The 13169-nt window shown below is 38.8% G+C and overlaps 1 long non-coding RNA gene across 1 annotated transcript in view; it reads right to left on the minus strand.

Moving 5' to 3' along the window:
- LOC105838088 overlaps positions 1 to 13169 on the minus strand; it is a 100102-nt gene that overhangs the window by 18999 nt on the left and 67934 nt on the right. The gene's annotated exons all lie outside the window — the stretch shown is intronic.

Genomic DNA, 13169 nt, shown 5'->3' on the forward strand with positions numbered 1-13169 from the left:
TTATATTAATTAGCATTAAGAAATATCAATCTGCGTGAAATATTAAAATTATATCGGTGTCGACAATCTAATTTAATGCATACCTCATATATTTTCAGAATATGATTTAAGGATTTGAGTTATTAAACATACGGCAATTCGATTAATAAATACATTATCCCAAAAACAGAAGGAAAAAAATCAGAATGCATAGTCGAGATTATTAAGCAGTTCAATGAAAATATTAACATATACAAAATATTAATGGGATTTCTGCCTTTCTCTTCTATTAATTAAATGTTTGATACATCAAATATTTAATTAATTTTATCTAAATGGCAATAAATCGAAATTAATATACATATATATAACATATAAAGAAAAATCAAACGAACTGATTTGAAAATTAAAGACTGTCAGTATTATTAAAGATATCGAAAAAATAACAATTTCAGTTTTCTCTAAGTCTCGCATTTCTCCGGGATGACAATCATAAATGCCGAGACATACGCTGATGTGAGTTTTAACATCCTTTCAACAGGTAGTAAAAATTAAAGCTCCCTACAATGTTCACAGAAATAATTTAATGTACCGTGTCGTTTTTCAAGAGTCTGTCATCATCAACGCTGTTGCAAGCCCTCTGGTTGTTCCTTTGCTGTTTGACGCTTTGCACGGATACATACATTTGTATTCGCATATTTACGCGTACACGCGCATGGACCGGCGGATTTCAGCATCCGTTTCGCGAGAGCCATCCGGTCCGGGCTTGCAAAGTGTCTCCGGTTGACTCGCCATGGCATTTTACGATATGCAGATAAGCCGACCAGAGATGCGGGGCTATAAATAATTGCCGCGAACTGGAAACTGGTGGCTTAATGCTGCGTAATCGCGCTCGCCGCCGGCCGACGATCATTACAGGTATTGGACCTGGGAAAGTACGAAAGAGTTTTATCATTACCCACTGCAAACGTTCAATCCATCCCGGCGTTTAGACCCTGCACTGAATTAGCTTTGAATTCCGCCTTCCGTTTTATCTGTTTCCTGTCGCACGACCATCAAATGGTTGGTGAATCTGTCGAGAGGATTTGCATCGTGAACATTATGCTGTCAATGCTGCTTGTGATAGCGAGTTAACAAAAAAAAAAAATCTCATATCTTTTGGCGTTATATTATTTGTGCCTTTCCACTCTGTTGTACAAATCCTTTTCATCCCAAATTTTGTCTAAATAATACGTGTATATCGTGAATGTATATGAAAACTGCTTTGTTTTTGGTACAAATTACTAATTTGCTGTATAGCTGTTTCTAGCGTATTTTACATTTATGACCGCGAGACAGAGAATGAGCTCCACCTGCACCTTTCTTACGCTCCCTTGTCTAATATCCTAAGAAAACTGCAGGAAATTGCCTTCTCTATTCACCGTGGTCAGTGGTCGGTTCGGTTCGACCAACCGCGTAGCGCAAAAGGCGCAAAAAGCGACCGTGGAAATAAAACGAATCCGGTACACGCTTCCGGACGCATCAAGATTCCGCTTGTATCCTCCGTCCGTATATCTTAGATACCTGAACGGAGGCGGGTATCCTGTGTGCGTTCGAGCATGTAATGATCACCGTCTCATCCCCGACACAGGAAGAGGAACAGGTTTTTCCATTTTTCGTGGTCTTATCGGCCTGCCTTAACCCACGAAGACGTCAATTCCGCGGATGTTGCCACAGCGAAAAACAAGGACGAGAGCTCTGAATACTACAGGCAGCGGAACGACGCAAACAGGATGTTCGAGTCGCGCGTCGACGTAAATGTCGCGCTTCGTGAAAATAAATAAGGGGAATAAAGAAAAAAAAAACAGAAAAAGGTGAGACAATTGATCACCTTCGCGTCTCTCACGTCGACTAATTGTACAGAACAGGTTCGAATTACGCGTAATATAAATTACAATTTTTAGACATGTGAAATATAATTCATAAATTTCGAAACATATCGACAACATAAATTTCGAAAAATTATAAATGTCTAACAAACCATGATATGATAATAATTTATATAAAATACTAGAGTACTACCCGTGTGAAAATTCTACCTAAGTTGTAATCAGGGCCAAGTTAGGTTTCCTTACTTTTATTGAGGCCCAAGTTAGGACGTCTACCTTGGTCCAATATCGATTTGTCCCGCTTTTTAATCTAGGGCCTACATTGGTTTTCAAACTTGGGCCAATATAAAAATTTTAAATTATTTTATTTTATTTTAATTTATTTTAATTTAATTTAATTTAATTTAATTTAATTTAATTTTATTTTATTTTTAATTTTATTTTAATTTTAATTTTAATTTTAATTTTAATTTTAATTTTAATTTTATTTTATTTTATTTTATTTTATTTTATTTTATTTTTATTTTATTTTCTTTTTATTTTTACTTTTTTCCTTTTAATTTTCCTTTTCCTTTTACTTTTTTAATTTTCTTTTCCTTTTCCTTTTCCTTTTCCTTTTCCTTTCATTTTCCTTTTCCTTTCCTTTTCTTTTCCTTTTCCTTTTCCTTTTCCTTTTCCTTTTCCTTTTCCTTTTCCTTTTCTTTTCTCTTTTCCTTTTCCTTTTCCTTTTCCTTTTCCTTTTCCTTTTCCTTTTCCTTTTCCTTTTCCTTTCCTTTCCTTTTCCTTTTCCTTTCTCTTTTCCTTTTCCTTTTCCTTTCCTTTTCCTTTTCCTTTTCCTTTCTCTTTCTCTTTTCTCTTTCTTTTCTTTCTTTTCCTTTTCTCTTTTCCTCTTTTCTCTTTTCCTTTTCCTTTTCCTTTTCCTTTTCCTTTTCCTTTTCCTTTTCCTTTTCCTTTTCTCTTTCTCTTTTCTCTTTTCTCTTTTCTCTTTTCTCTTTCTCTTTTCTCTTTTCTCTTTTCTCTTTTCTCTTTCTCTTTTCTCTTTTCTTTTCTTTTCTTTTCTTTCCTTCTTTCGTTTCCTTTCCTTTTCCCCTCCTTTTCTCTTTCTTTCTCCCCTTCTTTTCCCCTCTTCCCCCCTTGCCGCTGCTCGTTTTGCCCCCGGGCCCTTAGGATTCAACCAACTTGTACTCTATCTCCTGAGCCACTTGCCTTATTGATATTGGGTACTTGTTATTGTCTATATATACTTATTAGTACATTAAAATTAAAATTAGACTTTCGAGAAAAAATTGTAAGAGGCACTTTTATTGCAGATTCTTATTCGGAAAAATCATACAAACATATTAAACAAAAATTTAACTTGGAAAAAGTTGTGTAAACAATGTTAATTAAAAATTAAAAAATTAAAAAATAATTAAATAATAAATAGCTTTGTGTCAAAAGTTATGAATGTTTTGGGCTAAAATTTTCAAGACTTTTAGAGAATAGTAACCGCTACTATTTAAGCCCTATTACAAGAATTTGCCATCACTTGTCCATTTGTTATTAACAATTAAAAAAAAAAAAAATTTTGGCAGTTTTTAATTTTTTTCTCCTTAAAAAATAAACCAATTGGAACGTTCGACGGCTCATTTAATAGATATTTTTAATACCTATAAGCTTATATTTTTTGTTTTTTGCTAACAGTAATAAATTTTTTTTATTGCCAAAAAAACGAAAATTTTCACCTTCTTTCATTGTTTACACAATAATTCCCAACTTTTTCCGAGTTAAATTTTTGTTTAATATGTTTGTATGATTAAGAATCTGCAATAAAAGTGCCTCTTACAATTTTTTCTCGAAACAGTGGTTTCTGAGTCTAAGTTCCCTGTACTATATATGTTATAAACTGACACAATTATATTATTTATAAAAGCAGTTAAATTTTGCAAAATATATTAAAAATAAATAGCATCAATTTATTTACCTGTTAATAACGCCCGTATGGGGCCAATATTAAATAGGGCATGCCTAGATGAATTTCCACACGGGTAAATAATTAGATAAAATTTTACTTAAGTACCTATGTTTTATAATAATTCATATATTTTTGCAAATAATAATTCAATTATAATAATGTGAATTCCATTTAATTTCCGATTCGTAGGCAATTTTTTTACAAGCAAATGTTTTGCTTTTGAATATATAATTGAATATAAACAACTTTTATATAAAACATTTTAATTAATGTTATGTAATTGTTTTAGAATAAATTTAGTAATTAATAACATTTGTTTAATGCCGTTTTTTGCATATACGCTTAATTGAAGAGTACGATCATTTATACTCTTTAATTAAGCGCATAATATACTGAAAAAATGCTCGACAGTGTGTCGAAACATCATGTACTTCCTCAGCAATGTAGACGGTTGTTCCGAGACAGGACACCTGCATCCGAGGCGAGATTCCAGAGACGGTAATCCACCTTATCCCAACACAAGATCGTACCATAGAGATCTTGTGGGCGTGCCGGGTACCTTAAACCTAATTTCGGCGCGTATTCTTTGCTCCTCTTCCCGTTACCGTCCTCTTTTCCTTCACGCATCTCCTTCCTTGGTCCTTCTAAACTCGCAGCCAGAAATTATTTATAATCCTTTCAGGCAACGATACACGCTCAAGGAAGCCAACTAACGTCCGATTTAAAAGACCGTAGGATACGCTGGTACATTAATCACGATTCACCGAGTCACGTTCCTCTGAATTTCTCTCGACATTCGAGAGTTTTTAACGTGCTTCACCCTGATATGATCGAAAAAACGCGGGTTGATTGTTACGAAAATTATCAGGGAAGATGTGCTGGCGTTAAAAAGACAATGTTTGATAGAAGACATGGATTCTTCAAAAAATTCAAAAAGAATTTTTGCTAGAAAAATGAATTAAATTTACATAATCAAATAAAAATTCTAAATATTACTCTTGTTAATATATGTATGTAATAAATAAGATAAGCAAAAAATATCAATCTTCTTTTTAGAGATTATTATGTGTATAAAAAATTATAAAAACTAACGTAGAGAAATCTCTCTCTCTCTCTCTCTCTCTCTCTCTCTCTCTCTATATATATATATATATATATATATATATATATATATATATATATATATGTATGTATGTATGTCTACTGAAAAAATAAACGTGTATTATATGTAATAAATGTTGGAATACTCGAGAATCACTCTTAATTCTCTGTGACTATGAAATCTTTTCTTAGATATCCGACATTTTTTCTCGAAAAACGACACCTTTGGCAAAGAAAGATGCCGCGGAAGGCATTAAGCCGTAGAATCGGTTCTTCAACACAGATCGTTCCCCCGTACCTTTGGCTACGTAGATCTTCCGAGATATCGACGGGAGGCGGAACGGTTGGGTGACGCGGGAATGGATAGAAAAAAAGGAACTGCCATCTTGAATGAGGATAAAGATGCACTGAGCACCTGGGAAGAAATGGGCAGACATAGGCGGCCTGTGTACGTAAGATCAAAGGCCGCCTCCGTCGCTCGAAACCTCCATCGATCGAAATATTGAATGCTCGCAATCTCGATGCCATCGCCGCCCTACCGATTCTTCTTTCTTCTCCCGTTTCGTGTCCTTTTCGTCCGACTTATCGACATTACGGCATCATAATATTTCTGGATTGCCACTTTGCCTACGAATCGGAAATTAAATGGAAAACTAGATATTCTAGTGGTCGCTGCGCTGATCTCTCCGGTCCACCGGAACTGTCACGGCGTGGAAAGATTAGCAGGCACTGATATTTTGGAACCACGGTGTAAGAAGAAAGATGAAATCAATCCCGAGGATGCGCAATGGTTTAAAATAGCGCGCTCTTGAACCAATCACAAATTGGTTAAACGTTAAATTAACATGACGTATCTGGGTTTGAATCTCGTGCAACATTTGATTGGCTGTTCCCATTTAGCAGCCCTGTTTATGCGCAATGGTTCACTTTTTTTGTTACACAGAATCGAGACTGATTTGATATCCGATATGCTGCTCGTTATATGAGTAAAACGAAATTCGCGTAATACGCGTACTTCCGCCTCGAAGGAATTCTCAAGGAATAATCAAAATTGAATGTCTTTATCTTTTTACTAGAAAAGAGAGAGAGTGTGTGTGTTCATTAAATGTTTTTAATTCAATTTTATTAACTCGCAAGGCGCTTTAAATAATTTTAGTAATAAAAGTAATTTATTGAAAGATAGCCTAAAGTCAAAATTAACTGTACGTGTAAATAATAAAACTCATAATACTTATAAAAAGACAGAACAAAAGTTAACATTAAACAAAAAAAAATATTAGAACTGTCGAGAGGAAATAAGATATGGGGACGGATGTTTGAACGGCAATGAAGACTATCTCTCATTTTTTTCAATCTGTCCGGCACTAGGTCAATTCAGCAGAAAGAAATCGAAATGGCGCGATGCGAAAGATATACGGGGGAGACACTGAAAGGTTCACAGAGAACTCTCGCGAGCGGAGGTGTAGCGTTACGAAAGACGAAACCTGTAATAACAGAGGCATCTGCTCTTTCTCCTCGTCTTGTTCTTTCACCCAACGGCTTCCAACGGTTGGGTTGGTCGCAAGTGCGCGTGCCCCTTGAAAATCTTCCCTGTCTTCCCCCATCCTCCGCTCAACTCGTCAGACCGACCTCGCCATCATCGGCATCACCACCCGCTGTAACCTCCTCCTCCCCCCCTTCCCCCCGGCAACGATGTCGGTGGTGTCGTTGTCGCCTGTTCTTGAATTTCGCAGATGCAGCTGCGGGATTCCTTCTCGGACGAACCTGAACAAATGCCTGTTGTGCCGGGGCATCGAATTACATGGTCATTCAAATCATCGGTGACGATTACTGTCTCTGAAGCGAGTCGGCGCTATGTCTCGACGGTTCGAGATCCCGTTTCGAGATTTCACCAAAAATGTTGGGCCTTCGTTGACCCCGGCTGTCTTCTCTCAAAACGCATTCCAACCCGACGATCAAACGATTGAACGATGTGTTGCGCGCTTCAGATATAAAATATTAAATTTTCAAAATAATCAGAATTTATGTAAAACATAAATTATTAAATATTATGAAAAGTATATCTCATGTACACAAATAAGAGTCTATTATTAATTTTATAATAAAATTTATAAGTTTGTAGCCACTATCAAAAAAATACACCTACGAGCTACTCGATCCGTTGAAAAAAATGATGCAGAAAGTTCATCTCTGAGATAAGAGAAGAGTAGAATTGCTTTCAGCCAATTGTACTAATTGTAAGAACATACGGGAAAAAATGATTACCTCTCGCGAAAGACATCTGCAGGCTTGTATTAACAATGGCATGTCGCGCCGGCATCGGTAATTCGCCGGTATCCCGACTCGCGCGAAATTTCGTCCGCGCCTTTCTTCGCGCCGCGCGCCGCCGAAGATGCCCGCGGATGGCCGGACGACAATTACGAATGCCAGTCGTCGCGCTTGCACGCGGGCCTATACATGGGCGAGCAAGCGCGTGCACACGCCGAGAAGCAGCGCCTTTCCTCCTCACGGTCGTCGGTCATCGAACTCACGCGGGAGATCCAAAATAAACGGTCGTGGCGGCTACGTGCGATCGCTACTGGCCGCCGCGACAGCGTCGGAGGACCGACGCGGCCGCGGCCGCATTACGGCGCATGCACTCTACTTGCGGTGCATCCCGAAACCACCGACGACAAGCCACCCGCGCACGCACGTCGCGGTTTGACATCCCGAAAACCCTGCGCCGTTATTGTCGATTCTGTCGTGCAGACAGAAGTACTCTTGCTTCGAAGAATTGGTAAAATAATGTTTCCAACAAGAACCTGATAAATTAACGCAGTAAAAATTTATTTGGTATTGCCAATAGAATTGAATTAAAATTAAAGTAATTTTTTCTAAAGATGTTACTCTAAATGCGACTACGTTTCTTCTTAATATAACAGAATATAAGACGAAATAAAAATTGTATTCATGTGCAATACTTTTAAGCGATTAAAACATAAAGATATGATGTGTAAATTTTAAGAAACTGCGTGGATTTCTTGTATTTTTTTTTCGCAATATGGGCATGAAGAGTCCCGATCATGCTATTATTAACTTTTTGTTACCGCAGCGTCTCTGACACTTCAAATGCCTCGCAATTAAAAAGATCAAAGCACACAAGTCAAGTTGGACTATGATAGCCTACAAATAAACGTTAATGTTAAATACTCATCGGAACAGCGATCGCGGGATCGTGCGTGTAAGATGTGGGTGATTAGTCTTACCGTGAGAACGAGGAAGAATTCAATGCAAAATTGCGCATTAAGAAAATGCTACGGCGAGGAATCGTAATGGTTCGTCAGAACGGACGAGGAATCGCGCCGATAGATTTATCGTGACAAATATCCGCGATTGCGTGACAAACTCCGCTGTTTACCGAGAACATTGACGCGTCGATCTTTGCAAACGCATTATGACGTGGATATGCGTCATCCCGGATCGTTCGATCGGTTAGATCCGCCGATTAGCGAACGCGGAAATGCGGTATGAGCGCCGCACGTCTCCGCGCGTAGTGGCCACGTGAGAGGCATCGGCCCTTATCTCGACGCTATTTTCGCACATCGTTGCTGTTACTATTGTTGTTACGAGCTGTCTAATAGAAAGATATCTTATGAGACTTGTTCATAACTCTCTCACGGATTTTAATAAACTCATTATCTATCCATCTGCAGGCTGTGAGCGGATATTATCCTGACGTTTAATTGAGCTATCTGGATACTGTTTCCTATTATTATTACAATTATCACATAATTAAATAATAAATAAAATTTTATAGAACTTGTTTTTTCTTAATTTTTCTTAAAATTAGATCCGCAATTTTAACGAGCTTAGTACCAATGCGCGTTCACCAAAAAATCAAACAAAATTACATTACATTACCAAAAATTAATGACTTGACTTCTTTTTCATTTATCAGTTCATAATTATTACAATATAAGAAAACGCTTTGTTTGACGATTCAAAGTAAAAGCCATTTAATTGTATAGTATATTAATACACACGCGTAGTCTATAAATAGATAAGCCAGGATTTGTTAACGCTTCGTTAACATGCGTTCAACGTATAATAGCACTTGTAATTATTTTAATATTATACTCCATTGTGATTCGGAAACCAGTCGTCAATCTTGCAGATAGATGGAAGCACTGGTAAAACTACACGACGTGCAAACTCTTTACGCCTCAATCAACGTGAAAAATTTAACGAAGAAATACAGCACGTAATATTAATATATTACGCAGAATTATTAGTCTATTAGACTTATCAAACGTTAGCTTATATAATACAACAATATGCAATAATAATTAATCGTTACAAAGTGATAAACATTAATAATAAATTAGAATGTCTAATAATTAATAATTAATTGCAGATCAATACTAAAAGCTTTGAGATTACTAGTATTCAACAAATGTTTCAGTCTTTATCGTAAATTTTGCACTTTCTTTTAGAAAAGAGATTCCAGTTGCATTGCTGTTCTGGCAAGATAGTGCGGATATGAACGGAAATAGATGAGACTAATTGGTAGTTCAAAGCAAAGTCGAGACTCTTCAACACGTCGAGCGTCAGCGACGATTTGATTTATGCGCAAAGACTTCTCTAATTTTATACCATATCGTCGTGTAAAATAAAGGTATTTTGACAGTACGATTTGCCACTTGGATGATAATTCTCGTTTAAAAGCGCGCGAGCAATTCACAGCAACATGTGTCTGCGCTTTAATCAGAACCAGCTCATCCGCGCGGCTCTTCGCGGAACAGGAAGGGAAGACTTTTCGAGGTTGACGCTGTGTTCATTTTCGAAGCTCGCGCAACGAAATGAATGCAACCGTCGGCGCTTGTATTCGTGGTCATAGGAGACAGAGGGAAAAAGATGGATTCCGACTTCTTCCGGCATAATTTTACCCCGGAGGCTAGCTCGTGTGTAACGAACTCTCCAGTGAGTAATATCCTACGCTGCTCTCTCTTCCTCTCGTGCGCGCGAGCTTCACGATGACCGAGCGACTCACTCTGACCTCCGGCTATCCATCCGTAATCCTTCCGCCACGAAACCGCTACGGAACCGCCACAGTTTCGATACTCCCCTTAGAGTATCATCGAACACAGGCCGAAATTAACCGATCGAACTACCTTGTTGTCGTCCAAAGGGATTTTCAAACCACCTCCATTATCCTCCTTTCTAAACGTGCGTTACGAGCACCTTGTCGTGCTACCGAGGTGCATATTACGTGCGTCTCTTTAGCCTTTGTCTCGGCGAATCCTGTCACGCTCGGCGAGTCTCCGATAATAGTTCGCGTAAGGGATTCGTCATCGTCACGTGCGCGTTGAAAGTAGATCCACGCTGTGAATGTGGATGTGTTTGCGATTATTATCATTAGGCATTTGCCGTCCCGAGATATCCTTGAGATCGTAGAACGACGTTCCTTACGAACGTAGTAACGTCGAGTACTACTTTCACGTATTCAAAGCGCGAATCAATCGAAAAACATGGTTCTTTAATAGTTTTCATAATATACAGAAGAAAGGTCTGTGTTTCCTGCATCAAAGAGATTAAATAATTTTCTACTGCAACAATTTCCAGAAGGCAACTTGATCTTTATCAAAGGACAACATTTACATTCGATACGTCGAGACGTGCAAAAAGGAGTAAATAAGCGAGAAAGCTTCTAACCGGGAAAGATATTTGCTTTCAATATACCGAATCTGCGAGATACAATGGAGTATCACGATTTACTCGCGAAGGAAAAGAGAACCTTTTGTTTACTGCCATTCCGCGAGTTTAGTTTATTTCCTTTTGGTATCGATTTCTCTTTTTTTTCCTCTTTCTCTCTTTGCGCAGCGCATATGCAAATCTTATGGAAATATGACTAATTCAGCGTCGTCTCGACTAGACAAAACCGGCGTGATTAAAATTCCATTCGATCGACTTTCAAAATGTTTCCGCGATGGCGGAGCACATTAGGTATACGCGACAATTCAATTTCAATAGATATGCATGTTATTTAAAACGCATAGAAATTATGTGAATTTTTATCAACGTTAATAATTCTCCTTCTCAAAACTAATTATGTATTAGTATGTAATTATATTTTATGTCTCTTGTCTTCGTTTACTTGCTAGCATCTAAAAAACATATATTATAAGAAGAAAAGCATCGTCGAATAATCGATTTTTGTATTAATGTCATGATAATAAAATAAAAAATTGTGATACCACATGAAAAGTATGATTAATAAATCTTTTTTCTCCGTTTGTTCGCCTAGCTGTCTGTTTTTCTTTCTGTGATAATGCAAATTATAAAATTATGTTATAAAAAAAAGAGCAAGATCGTCCAACATACATTTTTTGCGAAAGAAAACTGCTGTTCCTTTACAATCTTGATTATCTTTTAAAAGTTGCAAAGATTCAATTTTTTTATGATTTCTCGCGTTGACTACACTAATGTTCACCGAACATTTTTTTCCAAGTGAAAAATAACAAATAAATGCAGCACAAAAGTTTTCGTATCATGTGGCAAGTTGCGCGCGACAACGGCGACAGGATTTTCGCAAGATCGTTCGGAGACGGGCCGCGAAGACATTTCCGTCGCGCGCGCTCCAAATTTTTCCGCTCAAAAGCGTTCCAGAATTCACTTGTGTCGGGCGACGACGACGCGAAATTGGCTCGACTCACGGCGCAGTTTCGCGGACGTGACGACGCGAAAAAGAAAGAACAAGACGACAAACGGAAGGAGAGGAGCGAGACGTGAGGAGGGCGCGGAACAAGAGAGCGAAAGAAGAAAGAGAGGGGAGGGATATATTGGCCGGAATATTTACGAGGAGTCGAGCTCGAGGCACCCCCACCCGAAAGTCGCTCCTGGTTGTGTGTATGTGTGTCACATACGGATATGAATGTGGCCACTTGTAGGCGTATGGCATGCACGTGTGTTGCGTGAACTCGAGTATGTGCACGCGTGTCCGCGTGTGTGAAACGAGACGTGGCAACGCAGGCTGGAATGCAGTTTAGGAACGCACGAGTCGCCCACGAGGCGAGCTCGGTCCTCCTTCTCCTTCCTTCACTGCCTTCCTGCCCCGTCGCGTCGCCGCGTTCTCTTCCTCTCGCGTCCTCTCCTCGTTACAGGAAGAAACGAGGGCCGACCGAGGGAGGTGACGGAGGCTACCAGGAAGGAACTCGCTGGAATTCTCTGGGAGGACTTTTTCTTCATTTTTGCACGTAGAATGTTTTATCCTCGTCCTGTCCTCCCTCACCTTTGTGTACGCGAAACGATGCTTTGTTCGCGACTTCCTTCCGACTGTGAGAAGTTATTTGCCTCTAATTCATCGTATATCTACATGTATTTACTATGTTAATAACACGCGCATATCATGAAAGAATTAAAATTACTTTATCGCGTGCCAAGTTATAAACTGTATCCTCTTCAAAAGCAATATGTATACGTTTCGCTTCTAAGTGGCAATTCAGCGCGGACAAAGGAACGCTTTGGAATAATTATCTCAAGAAAAAAAAAACGTGATAACAAATATACCTTGGACCTTCCTGTAATCGACGAAAGCCTAGAGTTACTACGCTCACGCAATCGAAAGTCAGAACTCGAAGAACTCTCTTGTAGTAACCCGTTGAGAGTAGCGTATTGATAACCGTTAGCTATTGAAATTTCCTCCAATAAGGACAGTAAGGCGTTATCGTCTCTCGCGTGCGGACTCGCGTGGAGGAAAGTGAAAGGATTGCTTCGCGTATCTGCGCGAGAGACGACCAGGCATTCTCGATCTCGTTGCCGCGTGGCGTCATCGACGAGAGAAGAGGCCTCCTCTCTTAATTGGCTCGGCGTCTAGCGCGTTAGGGCCAATTGTCGTAACGTAACGTAACGCCAACGCAGCTTCCCACGCCCGAGTGAAGACCGCCTCCTCCGAGGCGCCCGAAGTCCGGCGACGTGCCGTAACAGGTACTTCTAGGTGCCCCTATCTACTTGCCGCGTCTACTGTGATTACTATGACTGTGTTCGACTGTATCTATTGCGGCGCGTCAAGTGGACGTCGACGCCCTTTGTCCTTCGGCCCTTGCTTTGTCAGAGAATTTTGCTGGATAATGGATGAAATTTTATTTTATTAAACTAGTTCTCTCTCTCTCTCTCCAAAATTCCGACGCTTTACATCTTTAACGAGAAATTGGTTAAAACAATTGCTATGATTAAAAGTGTAAATTACGTTAAATCTAAGGTAAAAGGAGTAAATTTGAAAGTTTTAGAAA

This window comes from Monomorium pharaonis, chromosome 7 (genome assembly GCF_013373865.1).
Source record: "Monomorium pharaonis isolate MP-MQ-018 chromosome 7, ASM1337386v2, whole genome shotgun sequence".
In the NCBI taxonomy this organism is placed as follows: Eukaryota; Metazoa; Arthropoda; class Insecta; order Hymenoptera; family Formicidae; genus Monomorium; species Monomorium pharaonis.